The 18,410-nt window shown below is 42.9% G+C and overlaps 1 protein-coding gene across 1 annotated transcript in view; it reads right to left on the reverse strand.

Moving 5' to 3' along the window:
• The window catches only part of MINDY2 (MINDY lysine 48 deubiquitinase 2), a 79,664-nt gene that overhangs the window by 43,827 nt on the left and 17,427 nt on the right, over positions 1-18,410 (reverse strand). The gene's annotated exons all lie outside the window — the stretch shown is intronic.

Here is an 18,410-nt window from a genome sequence, read left to right on the forward strand (position 1 = left end):
GCAGCCGACCAAATGTTATGGTGGTACGATGCCCAAAAGCTGTCAATTATCCAAACCATGGCTTACGATCAGACTGTAAATAACAGTGTATGTAACCGCTCATTTGGAGCAGGCAGCAACTTGAAAAACAAAAACTTGATGACGTTAAACACTTGGTGCGCATGGGATCCTCAACCACACAGAAGTGGCTGGTCAGCGGTACGTACATGTGGGGCATAGATGCTGGAGGGAAGCAGTCTGCCAGCCTCACTAAGCTGGTCAGAGGGGTTTTTGTCAGCTAGTCCTGCGGACTTCATGTAATACGTGTGACAGCGGACAGACCTTCTCCTAAAGACTGGTCCGGAGACACAAGGATCTTACAAGATTCATTCTGGTCACAGATACTACTGCAATAACTGTCACATGTGAGCGTTCTCCAACCTGGCCATACACATTAGGCCCTGTTCACATCTCTGTCCAGGCTCAGTTAGGAGTCATCTGACCGGTGAAATAGCACTGCACTGTCTTCTTTAAAATGACTAACCTTTCAGCGGAGCCCAATGTACCCCAATAACAGTGAACTGGGTCCATTGTGTGCTGCCAGTGACCGTTGTTGGACAGTGTTGTAGCTACCATTAGGCCTCGTTCACATGGGTATCATTTTGACGTGATGTAGACGAGGCAAACAATCCTATTTAAAAGTACCAATGGTTTCCGATGGGTTCCTTCAGACGAACGATTTTTTGACGCACCTGAAAAAACATAGGCGCGTTATTTCAAAACTGAACTTTCTTGGTAAACTAAGATAGGACATGTCCTATCTTTTGATGGAACAATGCAGGAAACTCCGTAGACTCCTATGGGAGTCTATGGGAGCCGGCCAGCAAAGGGAGCTGGATGGGGGGGGGGGGGGGGCAGTGTGGTAAAGGATTTTAGCAGCAGCTGGCGCTGCTAAACAATGACAGGTGCCTCCAGTTGGAGGCATTTAAAAGTTGTTCTGTCGGCAGAGGGATTTCGGGGCTGTGGCCTCAGTTCACTATACGCCGTGGGGAAAAAAAAAAACAAAAAAAACCCGCAAAGAATAGCCACGACTTGGTCGCACCTATTCTTTGTTCATCTGATTTACAGCTCCAATAGCCGCAATTTTTTAGCAGGGCTATCGGAGCGTCAAAATGTTGCTCGTGTGAACTAGCCCTTAGTGTAAGTCACAAAGATGTAAACAGAGGCTTAGATAAATGGTCACTCTGAAGGAAGCAATTTCTGTAAGATCCTTTGGATTAGGCTAGATTTTAGTTTCTGCCACTTCTGAAACACAAGTTTTTTTCGTTTGTTTTTTTAAACTACATACTGCAAAAAAGTGGTATAATCCTGGAACATAACTATGCAAGGTGACCCTGTTGCCATGCACTTCCACTTTTGTTTTAATCATTAAAAGGGAACCAGTCATCTCAGAGCATAAATTAAAAAAATCGGACTCTTTCAGACTGCTGTGTACAGGCTCTCTTTAATAGACTTCTATGGGAGTGCATGCACACAACAGTCTAAAAGAGTCAGATTTTCAGGCCACGCGGACTTCACTCGGGAAAAGTGTGAGAATGAAGAAGTGGGCAAGTACAAAAGTAATACACCCCTGGCTCCCAGTCACATCCCAGATCACCACCATAACTTAGTTCACGATGCTGTTCTGAGGTGGAAAGTTCCCTTTAACCCCTTAAGGACCCAGCTGTTTTGTACCTTAAGGACCAGACACTTTTTAGGGATTTTACCCATGTGGTGGTTTTACTGCCCTATTTTTTTTTCTTTTAGCTACCAAAATAATTTTTGATGCATTTCTTTTCGATAACCTATAGGGCTATTTTTTTAATATCTTTTTCACTGCCTTTTTTTCATTTTATTGTTTTTTTTGTTTTTTTTTAAATTTGTATATTTACGCTAAAATATAGTATGGGAATAGGTTCCTCAATTTATTTCAGGATTACAGGGCGCATACGGCAACGGTTTTTGTTGGCAATGGCTTTGGGTTATTTCTTTTTTTTACGTATACATGTTTATTTTATTATTTTTTTAACCATCTATGTCCCCCATGACATTATATAAAACCTCTGGGGAACATTCACATGTTTGTTTTTAAATTTGACACTTTCCCACTATAGCTGGGGCATCCATAGGAGCCTCAATTACTGGAGAAAAACCTCTCCTGTAAATCACAGGCAGAGCTGATTTGGGTCTGCTAGGACCCTGCAGTGGTAATGGATCCCGGCGGTCACATGACTGCTGGCTCGTGTAGTGGAAGGTATACTTCCACTTTCACTTCTTAGTACATAGCGCTCGTTGAGTTTTAATCACACGCTGTATTTTTACAGTGGGCTGGGATTAAAGTTCAGGACCAAGCAGCACAAATTTACAATTCTTGGTCCTTAATGGGTTAAAAAACGCCACAGAAGTTTTCTGTTCCTTCAAAAAGGAAAAAAAAAAATAAAGTTTACTACCATGTTGGCCAGCTGAAAAACAAAAATCGAAACAAAAAACATTTTTTTTGTGAAAAACATCAGAAATGGGAATGAAATTATTGAAAACCATTGGTTCATAATTCTGTGTTTTCACTCAGTCTCGCATCGCTCAAAAATCGTGCCATTTTCATGCAAGTGTAAAGGCACCCTTAGGCCAGCTTCAATATGCAGTGATTTCAATGGGTTAGTTAACAAGAATGCAATAGCCCTACGCATTTCACACACACAAAAAAATTCCTGTGAATTAGCGTACTAAAAATCCCCAAAGAAGTCAATGGTGATGCATAATTAGCTATTTCAATGGCTGGGAGCACTGATGTATATCTTTTTTTGCACACCCAACTGCGCACAACATAGGCATGCGAAAACTACAGTAAAATATTCGGATGTGCACACAAAAAAGCAATGTTCATTCCACAAGAAACATAGCGTTCATGCGTGTGCAAATAAGCATGTGCTCATGTGAAGCTGAGAGAGTCATTGTGGCTCCATAGCTATGCAGCCAAGCCTGCTGACCAAGGACATGGAAGATCCTCCAACATTACTTGTATTTTTCTAAGCCATTAAAATGTATCATCTGCAGGATTATTTTGTTTCACTTTATGAAAATAGGGTATTAAAATATATACAGAGTAAAATAAACTGTATAAATCTGGATACGTTTTTTTTTGCAGTATAGAAAACTGCAGCCCGCTGCGCTTCTCTGTTAGATGGAAGTGCATGGCAGCACGGCTCTACTGTATATACATCCAGCTGCATCCTGTTCTAACACTATCTATTTGTAGCATCCAGGAATGAAAGGGAATCCATTACAGATCATACGGTCCCACAGACTATATATCATGTCATCTACGCCTGCTCTATAACATGCTGGCCAACATGACAGGCTCACTTTAACCCCTTAGTGACCAAGCCTGTTTGCGCTGTAATGAACAAGCCAAATTTTGGAAATCTGACATGTGTCACTTTAACATAGAATAACTCTGTAAAGGTTTTGCATAGCCAAGCGATTCTGACATTGTTTTTTTCGGCACATGTTTTTTTCGGCACATGTTGTACTTCATTTAGGTGGTAAAAATAGACAGATAGAATTTATGTGCATTTAATAAAAGCGCCAAAATTGGGGCTTTTTTTTTCACATTTGCAAGATCTCAAATATGTGCAACAAGCTGTACAGATTTTCGATAAGATATATATTTCCATCTGTTTACTTTATTCTGGACGCACACTTGAAAACCTTTCGTGTTTTTTTTTAACCCTTTAGGAGACGTACAAATGTGACATTACTTAACATTTTGAGGAACACTTTGTTTTCCTACACCAAGCCAAGATTACAAAGGCTCACAGGTGTCAGAATAGATACCTCCACAAATGGCCCCATTTTAAAAAGTACACCCCTTTATGTATTCACTGAGGGGGGTCATGAGTATTTTGACCCCACAGTTTTTTCAGAAGTTCATGCAATTTAGAGGAAAAAAATAAAATTTCATATTTTTGCAAATATGCCATTTTAAAGGCAGGTTTTTTTCCTATAGTGCACATGAAAAATGAGGATTTACACCCCAAAATGGAAACCCGTTTGTATTGTATTCAAAAACATATGCATTGTGGCCCTAATCTTATGTCTGTATGCACAACATGGCCCAAAATAAAAAATAAAAAAAAGAAATAAAAAAAAAAAAAAAAAAGAGTGGCCTAACCGATAGAGAACCCCCACAAATGACTCAATTTTCAAAACTAGACCCCTTAACGAAACATAACCATTGTGGCCCTAATCTATTTACAGGGCACATGGCTAAACCTATAATGGAGGGAACACCCATTGGATTTCAAGGCACAATTCAATTAAGTTCCAGGCCCCAATGCTGACTTGTGCAAAAATAAAAAATAAAAAAAATTGACTCCCTAAAAATAACCCCCCCCCCCCTCCCCCCCATTTGGCATTTTCAAAATCTTAGATAAAACAAATAGCGTAAACTGTGTGGTATTTTTGAAGACGGGTAATTACGGAGGCCTGGTTGGGATGGGCACATGGGACAATAAAATGGGGTATCCCTCCCCCTCTCATGCTTTTTGGGGGGGGGTATTTCTTGACTTCAGCGGCCGGGATGGGGTGTAAAAAGTGGCGCTCTGTGAGGCTTAATCTTGCTGAGGTGTAGCGGTCTCACACAGAAGGCGCTCAACAAGCTGCTCCTGAAACTGCAGGAAGGCGAGCGTTCCCGGGGCTTCTTGTAAATTACGTATTTCAGGGAGCGGTCTGAATAACGCCGGGCTCACACGGCCGTATGTGGAATCTGCTTGCGGAGGGCCGCAGCGGATCCCAGCTGCGAGCCCGGTCGTGACCCTACATACATGCAGTACATCTTTGTTTGTATTTCCCACAGTGTCGCTTAGCAATGACACGGGTACCCGCAACCCGTACGCGATGTAGTTGCGTATGGGCTGCGGGTATATCGGTGACCGTAGAGCACAATGGGCTCTATGTTGCGGATATCTACGGTAAAATATAACATGCTCCGTTGCTTTCTGCGAGTGGATTGCGTAATTTTGACTTGCTAATGTAAGCGAAATTGTATAAGCTTTGCTGGACTCCGCTGCGATATTCCAATGGCAGAGACCGACACGGCCGTGGGCATGCGGCCTAATTTACGCTTCAAAAAAATAGCTCCAAAATGTATCTAAGCGGTGTTATTACTAGGATAATGGCAATGACCACCAAATCAGTGGGAAATAAGCGCTATATGTTCAAAACACAGCCAAAATAAAAGTGCTAAATGTTCACTAATTAGCACATGCAAAAAGTGCCAAGTGCTTCAGATCTAGTCCTCAAATACCAATAAATAACCCTAGTGCTAACCAATCTGTTTTGCTGCAGTGGGCTTATAGGCAAGTTTAAAGGCGAGGCAGGTGGAAGAAACCTATAGATACCAATCCTCAGACTGCCTCGACTTGACCAGAATGGGAGTTTAAGTTAGACTTAAATATTTGTCATCATTCAGATTGACTTGGTTAAATGGAGGTGTAGCCCTCCACACATGTAATAAAAATCAGGCATATAACAATGCAGAATGCCTATTTAAAGGGAGTTATGGACTGACACTGACATGATATTCCACTATTCACTGGCATAAAAGATGTATACTCCAAACAGACCTGAAAGAAGAAGAAAACCCCCCACTAATGTCTGAAAGCTAAATGGTTTTATAAGAACCTGGAATCAATACTTCTGAAATATTTAATCTAATAAAATGCTACACTGCCATTAAACTAAAAGTTTAATGTTATCAAATATCACATAGCGCACATAAATAGTAAAAGCTGAGTGACTGGCCAAAAGGGCTCTCCGGGAAGAGTTGCCACATCAGCTGAATTATCATTCATCATAACATTTACTCTAAAATGTAGAAGGGAAAAAAACAAAAACACCACATTTATGCTTAGGGCTCCTGCACACTTGCGTTTCTCTTGCGCGTTTTTTTTCACGCAATTGTCAATGGGACTTTCTGCAACTAAAAGTATTAGGCCTCATGTCCACGGGGAAAATCAGGCCCGCCGCGGATTCTCCATGCAGAATCCCGCAGTGGGTCCCTCCTTTCCCGCGGACATGAGGCCTAAAAAGAAGTACTCACCTGCTCCGGACGCTGCGGATCTGCCCTCCGTCGCGGCCAGATCTTCTTTCTTCGGTCCAGCGGATGTGCTCGGCACGCCAGCAGCGTGCCGCGCACTCAAATTTTTTTTTTAACTCCTGCTCTCCCGCGCCAGAGAGCAGAAATTCAGCTGCGGGTGTGCCGCGGATCCGGACGACTTCCATAGGCTTCAATAGAAGCCTGCGGGAGACCCGCACTAAAATGGAGCACTAGACACCTGCGGGTGTCTAATGCATCCCTATGGGGCGCGGATCACGTGTGAGGGTGAAATGCTGTAGATTTTAAATGTATTTTAGCCGTGGACATGAGGCCTTACTGTCTCACAGCTACATTATGAAGTACTCCTCTATATAGCTTCCATGATGCTGTTCCTCTGAATATGACAAATAGAAAGTAGAGCAGATCCTGCACCTGTGAGGGTGCAGGTCATAGGAGACATGGCAGCTAGTCTCCATCAACTAAGCCTTGGAAAATGTACATTTGGAGAAGGAGCATGCAGAAAAAAATTGCTAAGAAATAAAATTCTAACAAAATGATATAATGGACAGAAATTAGGCTAGATACATAAAAGTGTATTATGAAGAGTCAACTGAAAAGGTACGCTTTCATTTAAACTCAAAAAACATTAAAAATCCAAAAGTATGTGCATTTAATCCCAATTTACGATTTTACCTCCGTCATACAAAGAGGTCTAGAAGGCTGAAAATGGATAGGCAAGATTCTCGTAAGGGGAATCAGGTCATCAGTTGTACTCAATCTCTGCCATGTCACCTATGTAAGCTTGTCATAGATTTCATGGCGGCCACGTTAGTTGTTGTTTTAGGTACATTTATATTACAGACACCAACTTATGCAAGTTAGATGGCATTCAACTGGAAAGTCATAAGTTACCCGTGACATACAATCCCTGCATCACGTTGATGGTCTTCAGATGATGCAATATTTTCTATCCATGTCAGATTCAGAATTTTATAGTTTGATTCTAAAACTTTGTTTTTACCTGCATTTTTTTTTATTTCTAGGGAGACTTTATGTATGGCAGCAAGGGACTATGATGGATGCTGCTTGTGCGCGTTCATACTCTATAGGATAGGGAAATAGCTCTTCCACTAAACTCCATAAAAATTAATTTCCTACTTAGTCATAAAGTTAAAGGGGTTGTCTCGCGCCGAAACGTTGTTTTTTTTTTTCCATAGGCCCCCCGTTCGCCGCAGGACAACCCCAAAGGATGTGTTAAAAAAAATAAAAAATGTATTACTTACTCGAATCCCCGCTCTGCGACGTCTTCCTTCTTCCTTCTTCTTCCTTCACCAAGATGGCCGCCGGGATCTTCACCCACGATGCACCGCGGGTCTTCCCCCATGGTGCACCGTGGGCTCTGTGCGGTCTATTGCCGATTCCAGCCTCCTGATTGGCTGGAATCGGCACACGTGACGGGGCGGAGCTACGAGGACCAGCTCTCCGGCACGAGCGGCCCCATTCACCAGGAAGACGACCGCACAGCGCAAGCGCGTCTAAAAAAGCAAGAAGACATCAGAATTAGAGGGATCCATGGCGACGGGGACGCTAGCAACGGAGCAGGTAAGTGTATAACTTCTGTATGGCTCATATTTAATGCACGATGTACATTACAAAGTGCATTAATATGGCCATACAGAAGTGTATAACCCCACTTGCTGCCGCGAGACAACCCTTTTAACCTCTGACAGTTTTATTGACTGTATTACTTTAATCTGGCAGGGCTCCCCTTCTGAACTTGACCAATTCATGGGGTCTTTGAATAATAATGATCTCAATATCAGGCTCACATACAAGTAGTCGCACACAGGTAGAATTTTTAGGTGTTTTATTTTAGATCAACTTATCTGGGGCAATACAATCAGATGTAAAAAACTGTAGTTCACTCCTTTTCACACATGGTCCTCTCCTCCTCATTTCTTAATTGACCGTATAACAGGCAAGATATATTACAACTTAATTCAAGGAGCAAAGAAATGCATCAGGTCTTTAGAGACATTGGGATAGTTTGACAGATTCTTGCCTCAAAGCATGCTTGCCATCTCAAACCTTGTGTGACCCACTATTAAGCCTGGCGGTCACCCCCCTAACAATTTAGTTAGGACAGACCATTAGCAAGGAAGACGCGCTGGCACACCTTAGCTATGCACCACACTAGCTGCAACCAAAGACAATCACCGCCTGCGGGTGACACCGCTACCTCTTCTCCTGCATTACATGCTGGCATTGCTGTCCAACCCCCCACCCCCACCCCCCCGCACGACCCTGTGTCCACAGCGCGCACAAAGTTTTCCCTGCGCAGCGTTCAGCTGCCCTCATGCCACACGCTCGCTTCACAGCCACACCACCCTCATGTCTATTTATAAGCGCGTACTGGATGAGGAGGAACCGGAGATACACACTGCAGAGGGTTTGCAGGGCCAGGCAACGACCCTCTTTGAAAGTGTGGGTGAGAATTGATAAATTGTCATCTGATCATCATTCCAATCCGGTGCCACCTACGTCACAAAATTGTCAGAAGACCGCAAACATGGGCATAAAAGTGACTCAGGTGCCAGCACTTTCTACACATCTCCACAATGCAGCAGCGCATACTAACACCAAAGATTGGTTTGAAGCAGGAGGTGTCGCAAAAGAAGCCACCACAGGTATACAGTGACACCGTGAAAGTCTCATGAGATCCGTTTCGCTTTCTGTGAACGCTCCAATCCAGTATCTCGGATAACTGTGGCAATTTGTAGCACGAGAGATAATACATGCCGACCAACGCAGATCCCCAGACCCCAAGCAGGAGGAGTAGGCGGCATAATAAGCCTGAGAAACAGTGACTGAGGTAGGACCCGCAATGCTCTGTGTGGGAAGCACATGAGCGGGCCCAGGGGCAGGCTCTGTCCCAGCCTCCACCCGGTTGACCCAATGTGCTGTGAGTTTCATAGCTATGGGAAATCCATGTGTCCCCACACAATTCATTCTGTGTATGTGTCAGATAGCTGAACATCGCAATGGGAAAGCCTTCTGCGGCCTACACAAGTCATTCAGTGTATTTGTGCCAGATAGCTAAAACACCGCAATGGGAAATCTTTGTGCACCCACAGTATAGGTGAACCCCCTGAAACTTTTCTGTAGCAAGAGTATAGGCGAACTCCCTCAAACATTGGTGTACCAAGAATATAGGCGAACACCTGAAAAAATTTCTTTGCCAAGAGTATGGGGGAAGGCCGGAAAAATTAGTTGCCTAAAAGTATAGGAGAGGGCCTGAAAAATTGGTGTACCAAGAGTACAAGTGTACCCCTGAAAAATGGCTTAACCCTGAGGGCAGGTGAAACCCATAAATATTTTTTAAAGATACAGCTCGTTGTTGCTGGATTTCTAACAGAGGCTGAAGGCAGCGCTCCGAAAACATTGGTTTTAACAGAGCCTTCTGACCCGCAGAAAAATTGGCGGTTCAGTGCGATGACCTGCTGTTTGAAGAGGAGGAGTCATATCTGAGAGGGATAGACCAAGCTATTTCTCCCCTTTTTGGGGTGATAAAGGATGCATATTTCTCCTGTTGCAGCTAAAAGAATCTTTAGGATCCGCTGCTTTCCACCGGTGGAGAAGAAAAGTCTGGGGAAAATCCAGCCTTTGTTCATCTTTATGAGTGTAAGCATGTCAGCGCTGGCAGTTGACAGGCGGGTCCACTTATCCGAGATGATCCCCACAGCTGCTCTAAACACCCTCTCTGTCAAGACGCTAGCGGCAGGGCAGGCCAGCACCTCCAGGGCGTACAGCGCAAGTTCGTGCCACGTGTCCAGCTTTGACACCAAATAGTTGTATGGAGCAAAGGCATCATGGAGGTACTATCGGCTATGTACTCCCTCACCATATTTTTACAGTGCTCCCTCCGACTCATGACTGGGGAGTGGTGACACAGTCTTGCTGGGGGGGGGGGGGGGGGCATAAAACTGGCAAAGGCCTTGGACAGTGTTCCCCTGCCTGCGCTGGATATGCTGCCTGATCCCCGCACCTCCCCTGCTAGTTGGCCCTCTGAATTGCGTCTTCTGCCGCTAGCGCTGTCATATGGGAACTTTAGCTTCGCTTTTTCAACCAGGGCCCTGCTCGCACTGCTCTGCTTGTAATAAAGGTCTACCACGCGGACCCGCAAATTGTGATATGAAGCTGGGGAGCCTAGAAACTTGGCTCTCTCCTAATCCCTCAGCAGCCGGCTGCGATTCACCCCACCCAGGACCTCGGCCTGTGCCCACACCCTCAATTGGACGCCCACGTCCGCATCCTCAACCCTTACCCCTGCTCCTCATCATGGCGGATTAAAAATAGAGCAGAGCCCAAATAAATTACCCCACTGTACAGCGCTGAGAACTGGGGCTAATTCACCACACACAGAGACTTGTAGATACCAGAGGCTCTATGCTGTGACCGGAAAAAATTAACCCGCTGTCTTGAGCTGATACCTTGGGGTCATTTACCGCTCACAGAGACTTGTAGATGAGAGGCTGTATGGAGTGGCAGAAAGCTATAAAGCCAGTGGATAGTGCTGATAACTGCAGCTACTTCACCCAACACAGAGAATGGTATCTGAAATGCTCTGCAGGGGCCCAGGGAATATTAGCGTACTGTTTAGTGATGAGACCTCTGCCTAATGCACTGCACACACAACAGTATAGCTGAAATGGCCTGCAGTGTCCCAGGAAAAATTAGAGTACTGCTTAGCGGTGAGAAATCTGTCTAATGCACTGCACACACAGAACAGTATAGCTGAAATGCTCTGTACAGGCCTAGATGCGTTAAAAAAAAAAATAAAAATGGTGCACTACTGCTCCCAGCCAGCCACACCAGTATGCACACAATGAGTAGCCACCCTAAGAAGGACCATTGGGGTTCTTGAAGAGAGGATTCTACTCTAACACTTTCCCTATAGCAGCAGCAGCACTTTCCCTAAACTCTGCCAGCATGCGTCTGAGGCAAGCCGCAGGTGGGACCAGTTTAAGTACTCGGCGGTCACCTGATCCCGCCAGCCACTTACTGCTGTTGGCGGGCAGAGGGCTGGCATGTCACAGCAGGAAGTGGTAATGCCTTCCCCGCATGTTTGTTGGCTTAAAAAAAAAAAAAAATGGCACTAAAAATGTGAGGAAGGGGAAATGAAATTTTCTCGAGTAACGCGTGTTGCTCGACTCAAGTACCGAGCATCTCGAGTAGCCTAATACGCGAACGAGTATCAAGCTCATCTCTAACAAAGACATAAAATTGAACAGGTTTTAAATGGGTTGTACTAAAACTTGCTGATCAGTGGGCGTCTCACTGCTGAGACCCTCACCAATCTCAAGAATGGGACTCCTGTGTCCCACTCTGTTGTCACTACAGAGATCCTGTGGATAGGTGATAACTTGGAATTCTAGTATAATCCCTTTACACATTGAAGCAACAGCAGATGAAGATCTCTTATCTCGCCACATTAAACGACATCACGCCTGTAACAGTAGATGTTTGACAAGAAGAGGCATTGAAAGAGTTCTTATCAATTCTAAAAGGAAGCGGCTGAAAGAGTCTTTTAGTGCAGAAAGAAACTAAGTGGATTTTCACTCTCAACACCATTAGCCCTCAAGGACTTAAAGGAGATGTCCCGAGGCAGCAAGTGGGTCTATACACTTCTGTATGGCCATAATAATGCACTTTGTAATGTACATTGTGCATTAATTATGAGCCATACAGAAGTTATAAAAAGTTTTTTACTTACCTGCTCCGTTGCTGGCGTCCTCGTCTCCATGGAGCCGACTAATTTTTGGCCTCCGATGGCCAAATTAGCCGCGCTTGCGCAGTCCGGGTCTTCAGCTTTCTTCTATGGAGCCGCTCGTGCCAGAGAGGGGCTCCGTGTAGCTCCGCCCCGTCACGTGCCGATTCCAGCCAATCAGGAGGCTGGAATCGGCAGTGGACCGCACAGAAGAGCTGCGGTCCACGAAGGTAGAAGATCCCGGCGGCCATCTTCAGCGGTAAGTATTGAAGTCACCGGACCGCCGGGATTCAGGTAAGCGCTGTGCGGGTGGTTTTTTTAACCCCTGCATTGGGGTTGTCTCGCGCCGAACGGGGGGGGGGGGGGGGGTTAAAAAAAAAAAAACCCGTTTCGGCGCGGGACATCTCCTTTAATGAAAATATTAAATTCTGCATCTTGTGATTTCCCCCCCTCCCCCCCCCCCCACCATGGCCTGGCCCTTTATATATTTTAGATGTTTTTATAAGTTGTATTTTGTTGTCTATTGTGCATATAACCCATGCTAGAATTGGGACCACACTTTGCATTAATTAGTGTGAGGTTGTGTTTTCTTTTTGCATAGTTTGAGTTGACGAATTTTGTGTTTTTTGTGAGCCCTAGGTCTGTTTGGAAAAGATGGTCTTGCAAGTTGTTTCTTTGGATATAGTCATCTGGAAGACTGTTCTCAGCACTGGGATAATTTTTTTTAGCGTTGGCTTAAAGTGATTTAATTCTTCATATTTGCACTAAATTCTTATGTGACATTGCGTCTCACATTAATCAAAATTTAGGAGGTTCTTGTACTTTGAATCAGGTAAGTATTTAAATACTTATTATTCCCGCAGATCAGTGTATTTTGATACTAGTTATTCTATTTCAGAGGCCTCGGACACCATCTTTCTTGTTCCATTCACTGTACACTTTTCCCAGTTTATCCATTTTAAAAGATGGCACCTGTTGGTTCACTATGGTTTCATTGGATTTCCTTTGCCCATGGAATCACATGACTACACTAGGCAACGCGATATTTGTGATTAAGTTTATTTGTTCGTATTATCTTATTGTAAAATATAATGGAAAATAACTTTCATTTTGAAAAAAAGTTTGCTTTTGTAGTCAGGACATCGATAATTAATATATGATTTTGAATTTCAAATGTTTCAAGAACATATACAATAAGGAAAGAAATTGCTTACAATTACAAGCCAAAGTCATTATACAAGGCAGAGCATGTCCATACAGTTCAAAATTAATGAAAATGTCTGGTTCTTTTCAATTGATGACTGTGTACTTGGTCACTTTCCCGTACCAGCCCCCAGATGTAGTCGCCCATTATATTCTGGCTGTATTGTTCTTGATAGCGTCGCTCAACTGCTGCATATCTTGGTGGAACCTTTTTCCTTGTTCCTCGGAGTATGCTCCCATGTTCTGCATGTTCTGAATGTACGTAGATGAGAATCCAGGATATGAACCTTGAGTGACATCCTGCAGCCCATATTCTGGTATTTCTTCACCATCGTTTCCACCGACTCCACATAGTTGTCTGCTTTGTGATTTCCCAAGAACCCCTGAACTATTGGTCACATGATTCGTTATGGCTGTACCAATAGTGCTGATGTGATGCCTGGGACTTGCCATTTTAGGTTAGTTTGGAAAATAGGATCCTGCAAATTGCAGCTTTGAAACCGGTCGTCTGCACATGTGATTTCCGAACTGTAATAATTCCCTATTTAGAGGTGTTACAATTGTTCACATTTGCACAAAATTCAAATATGATATTGTGTATCATTGTACCTCATTTATACCTTTGGGCATGACTGATGTTTTTGGCTCAGAATCTATATATTAGCCATGCTATTAGTTTTTTTCCCCTTTTTGCTTTGGTTGTTTTTTCATGGCTGCACTTTTGTCCTTTTGTATTGCTTTTCCATTAATCTTTTGGTCGATTATTAAAGAGGATATTCTCTTACATATTTATCTATCGGTGGATTTCTCAGTTAGCGTTTTGTAGGTTTTGCCATAATATTTCTATTTTCTTGCACGCAATATATATATATATATATATAAAAAAAAAGTTTAGGGTACTAAAGGGTCATTTATTAAAAATAGCTTTTGTGGGGTTTTTTATACCTGAAATAAAGCAGACATTTCTTGCAATTTAATCATTATGTAATTTTTCTACTTTCAGTCTGTCAGAAATAAGTTGAAGGTCACCGAGAACAGTCAGAGTGCTTTGTGGTGTTCTGGAGCTGCCACATCCAAAGTAGCTTATAATGCCACAACACCAAATAAGAGTACTTTGTTCACATCTGTAATCAGGAACCTAAAAGCAGCAACTAAATTATTACCCACTGCAAACTCACAACCACATTGTCAAGTAAAGGAGCTGTACAAAGCAAACAGACATCTCTTCAAAAGCACTAAAAAAAAAAAAAAAAGTTATACTGAATAATTATAAGGGCTCGTGCCCATGAACGTATTGGTAACAAGCTGTGGGTCTCCCCGAAGCATTTTACTGATATTTGTAAACAACGGCTCTGCTGTCAGAAACTGTCTATGACTAGCTGTGCACTGCGCATGCCCGCGTATCACACATACGCGCATGGTTTGACTCTTGTTTTAACTCCCAGCGCTAAAACAATGTATTGATTATTGACAGCGTTTCATAGGCAGCTAGTCTTCTGCATCCTCGCTCGGAGCTCTCAGCTGTATAACAGCCGGGCGCTCCAAACACAGAACAGCTGGATACAGAAGACAAGCAGCCCCCCTTGTCTTCTGCATCCCCCGCTCGGAGCACAAAATGATCGCTCAACGTTTGAGCGATCACATTGTGCTAAAAGGCACACAAAGATTATCGCTCAAAATACATCTTTTGAGCGATAATTGTTGTGTCTAAATCAGGCTATAGTCAGATTTACAGAAAATGATCTCTCAAGATATATCTATCTCTATCCATCAAGGTGCAAGGACTGACTGACTTATCTAACTTCCCGGGGTTGTACAAACATGAAATTTGACACAACCATTCTTTAGATCCTAAATAGGAAAAAGTAAAGGAGTTGCAACTCGATTATTCAATGCTAATTGCAAAAATAAGTGCACCCCTATGTAATGTAACTTCCCGGTGTCGTAGAAGCGTTAAATTGGGCGCGAGCATTCTTTAGGTCTTAAGTGAGGAGAGTGGGAGGGGTGACACATTCTGCAGAGGGACATCCGTACATGCAGCCTGATAAGAATCTAACACTCCTCTCTATGTGTATGCTTATTTTATTCCTCGGTTCCTCTAAAACAGGGGTCCCCAACTCCAGTCCTCAGGGACCACCAACAGGTCATGTTTTCAGGATATCCTATGGTAAGAACACCTGTGGCAATGTGTGAGGCATCTACAATAATTACATCACCTGTGCAACACTAAGGAAAACATGACCTGTTGGCGGTTCCTGAGGACTGGAGTTGGGGAACACTGCTCTAAAGTAACCACAACTTCATTAAATTTTCCGTGCGACAACATGTAAATACCTGAATCAACTTAACGTGGGTGAAGCCAGTTATATCAGCTAGTTGACCATATCAGGAAGCCAGAGATATGCATTTTTCCGCCTTGTTGAGACAGATATTTTTGAAAAAAAGAGCAACAGGAAATGTAGCCATATTCATTTGAAATGGTTGATGTACACAGGTGACTTTTCACTTAGACCTATGTTCGGAGTTTGAAAACACACTGCATGTCCTATTTTTGTTCCAGCCTGGCACATTAACAGGACATGTAGTATGCAGTGTCCCATATATCGGGCAACACAGTTTCTGTGTGCTGTGCGATACGAGTCGTGCCCAGGAATCTCAAGTGCAACTCGCATCACCCATGTAACTACAGCCTTAGACTAACAATGCATACTAATATACAGTGTGCATAAGATAGTCACAGAAGCGTACGGCACCTTGGTTTCTCCAGGCTCGAAGGGTCACTTTAAGGCCAGCTTCACATGAGCATATTTGTTAACATCAATAATAAAAAGGTACCATATACACTCGAGTAAAAGACGAGTGTTTCAGCACATTTTTTTGTGCTGAAACCCCCCCTCCACCCCGCCCCTTGGCTTATACTCGAGCGAGGTAAAAAAATCAAAACAAAAAAAGCAATACTCACCTCCCAGCTGGCATCTGTGTCCCTGGCACAATGCGGCAAGCAGCTTCAGACTTATCCCCGCTATGATTGGATAGAGCGCCAGCCAATCACACCCAGTGAATGACATCACTGAATGGCTGTGATTGGTTTATCCAGCGCTGGCTGCGATTGGCTGGCGCTCGATCCAATCATAGAGCTTCCTCACACAGCCCTGATGGCGGGGGAATTCAAAACCAAGTCTGGAAGTCTGAGAAGTCTGAAGCAGCTTGCCGCACCACCGGGAAGAGCATCGCGTCGGGGACTCCGATGTCGGCTGGGAGGTGAGTATTGCGTTTTTTTTTGTTTTTTTTAAACCTAGTATATACTGGAGTATAGCTAGGCTTATACTCGAGTCAATAAGTTTTACCAGTTTTTTGTGGTAAAACTTATTGACTCAGCTTATACCTGGGTCAGCTAATACTCGAGTATATACGGTATATAATAAATCAAGAGGCATCTGCATTTGCATTGATTGATAATTTTTTCTATTTGGCAAAAAGGGTCAGTGTTTGCCCAATAAAAAAATACCACCAATGGAGTACTAATAAAGATGCAAATGAGGAAGGAATACTGATGCATCTATATTTTAAGCACTCTGTAGACTTCATTTGGAGTTTTCCATCCGCAAGACAGAGGAAATCGGTGTATTAAGTTTTTAGCATACATACATATTTTATATGCTAATGCATTAGCTCAACATTAAGGACAGAGAAATACAGATAGAATACTGATGAAAAATAAGCTAATGTGAAAGCAGAATTGTAATTGGCATTTAGCTCATTAAAGGGATTTTTTGAGAGTGCAATTAAGTCCATAACGACACAGAACATCCTGTCCGTTGGGGGTTGCAGAGGGGGTTTGGGAGCCAAGCCCGCTCTATACAATGCAGGTGACTGTTTTTCCCAGCTGACATAGCCCAGCAACAGCCATGATCAGCATTAATGCTGATCACAGCTGTTAACCCTGTAAATGTGTTGCCAGTTCTGACAGTGGCATTTAAATTCCCACATCGGTTTTGTTGAGTTCCAAACAACCTCTCTGCTTTGAAATCAAGGGGTGCTGTTAGGTTGCCAAAGTAGCTTGGGGCCTTCTGAAGGCCCCCCAAGTGCTGCCATGGCTGATGGATCAAATGCCAGTAAGAACGCAATAGGTTTAATCTCTTTTTATTAAATTTTTCAAATATTTCACAGACATTAGCAATAAAAATAAAGAAAGGTCTTGCAGGACCTTCATTTACATTGTGCAAAAATTTGGCAAATCTTAATATTAACAACTAATAAAACAAATACTTCGTCTGGCCCAAAACTAGACCCCTAAACCACCTACCCCCAGTCTTCTATTCTTTTAATATATTGGTGCAAAACTGACTGAGAAGTAGGGGTGGGGCCCCATATCAGAACAGAATATTACAGTTTAAAAAATAAAAATCCCTTTCATTGGGAAGAGAAAAAGAGAAGAGAGGGGGAAAAAAAGCTATAGAAAAAAAAAACGGAGAAAAATTGAAAACAAGTATGACAGTAGTAGGGCACTTCAACAATAACACACACATACCAGAGAAGAGAAAGAAAAAAAAAAAAAAAAGGTGAGGGTGGGGGGGAAGGGCGCATTCCTATCGGTCCCTTATTTTGGCGGACCTGTGTCCCCCTTAAGGCTCATAGGTAGGTCTATTGAAACAGGCTGGTGAACTCTGTAGAGGACTCAAACATAATCCAGGGTCACCAGGTTTCTCTACATTTTGTAAGAACACAATATAATGTAATACTATGGTACTATATATAAAAAAAATTAAAAAGGTGGTTGGGGGGGATAATGAGTAAAAATTTAATGTATTCAAAGTGTAAAAACACCCTTTTCACAGATTTATAATAAAAAAGCAAAAACACACATTTGGTATTGCTGTGTCCGTACAAATTCAATCTATCAGTAAGGTATTATTTATCCTGCATGGTGAATGTGGTCACCCTATATCTAAGAAAAAACATTTCATAAAAAGTTGTATCTACTCCAAAACGGTACCAATAGAAACTACAGGACTGGCAGAAAATTGTGTGTTTTTCCAAAGATATTTATATTTTTAAGGAATAAATAGCATGTACATACTATTTACTACGCATTTGTTATGCATGTTAAATCTCCATAGCCTATATTGGCACATAATATGCACCCAAATAGGACATGCTGCGTTTTGTTTCATGTGCGTGAAAAAAAATAAATAAAAATATGTGCGCGTCGCCAATAGAAATCAATGGCCTTTTAGCCCTGCGTATTGTGGGCGACATAAGCCCATGTGAGTGAGCCCTTAGGCCTCATGTCCACGGGCAAAAGAAGAATTAAAATCTGCAGCG

Source organism: Eleutherodactylus coqui, chromosome 2 (assembly GCF_035609145.1).
Source record: "Eleutherodactylus coqui strain aEleCoq1 chromosome 2, aEleCoq1.hap1, whole genome shotgun sequence".
Classification (NCBI taxonomy): domain Eukaryota; kingdom Metazoa; phylum Chordata; class Amphibia; order Anura; family Eleutherodactylidae; genus Eleutherodactylus; species Eleutherodactylus coqui.